Here is a 1442-nt window from a genome sequence, read left to right on the forward strand (position 1 = left end):
AATGCGGTTCAACAAGGAGAAATGCAAAGTGCTGCACCTAGGGAGGAAAAATGTCCAGCACACCTACAGCCTAGGGACTGACCTGCTGGGTGGCACGGAAGTGGAAAGGGATCTTGGAGTCCTAGTGGACTCCAAGATGAACATGAGTCGGCAGTGTGACGAAGCCATCAGAAAAGCCAATGGCACTTTATCGTGCATCAGCAGATGCATGACGAATAGATCCAAGGAGGTGATACTTCCCCTCTGTCGGGCGCTGGTCAGACCGCAGTTGGAGTACTGCGTGCAATTCTGGGTGCCGCACTTCAAGAGGGATGCGGATAACCTGGAGAGAGTCCAGAGACTGGAGAGGGTCCAGAGAAGGGCCACTCGTATGGTTAAGGGCCTGCAGACCAAGCCCTACGAGGAGAGACTAGAGAACCTGGACCTTTTCAGCCTCCGCAAGAGAAGGTTGAGAGGCGACCTTGTGGCTGCCTATAAGTTCATCACGGGGGCACAGATGGGAATTGGTGAGTTTTTATTCGCCAAGGCGCCCCTGGGGGTTACAAGAAATAATGGCCACAAGCTAGCAGAGAGCAGATTTAGATTGGACATTAGGAAGAACTTCTTCACAGTTCGAGTGGCCAAGGTCTGGAACGGGCTCCCAAGGGAGGTGGTGCTCTCCCCCACCCTGGGAGTCTTCAGGAGGAGGTTAGATAGGCATCTAGCTGGGGTCATCTATCTTTCCTGCCTATGCAAGGGGTCGGACTCGATGATCTATTGAGGTCCCTTCCGACCCTAACATCTATGAATCTATGATACATGTGTACATACATACATACGTACAGTCACTCTAATCCCTCATACATACACTCAGTCTCCCTCCCTCCAGTCTTAGCACCCAAGGCCTTCCCTTAGCACCTGGGGTGGTGGGCAAAGGCACTCATTCCTGTGTACTAGCCATGTCTCAGCAAGTGAACAAGCCCTCTACAGTGGAAGATTTGAATGCAGATACCGCTGCAACCTTCAGACTGTCATCGCAGCCTCAGCAAAGGCAAAGGCCCTCATTTCCCTCTTCCCTCCTGTATGGTGGCTCTTATTATTAGCTCCCTCTTCCCTGCATCTTTATTGGCATCAATCCCTATGACCATAAGTGTGATTTAGCAATTTTAAATCAACTTTAATGTAAGCAAGTTCAATCAAATCACTCAATGAATCCTCAGTGGTGTTCAGGCAATGGCCCTCCCTCTTGCCCTGCCCTGCAGGGGGCTTTACACAAACAAAGGGGGTCCCCCTGCCCAAATGGAGAGGAGGGAGGTTATGAGATGCTTTGCAGTGCTTTTTGTCACCAGGGATACTCTCTGTCTTGTTGTCTGATAGATCTGTAGAAGTCCCTTCCATTGGCATTCTTCTAGTATCTTCAGCCTTAACAGTATTCGCTGGTGCCAGAACAATTCTGAGGAATG

Source organism: Alligator sinensis, unplaced genomic scaffold (genome assembly GCF_000455745.1).
Source record: "Alligator sinensis unplaced genomic scaffold, ASM45574v1 scaffold2313_1, whole genome shotgun sequence".
Classification (NCBI taxonomy): domain Eukaryota; kingdom Metazoa; phylum Chordata; order Crocodylia; family Alligatoridae; genus Alligator; species Alligator sinensis.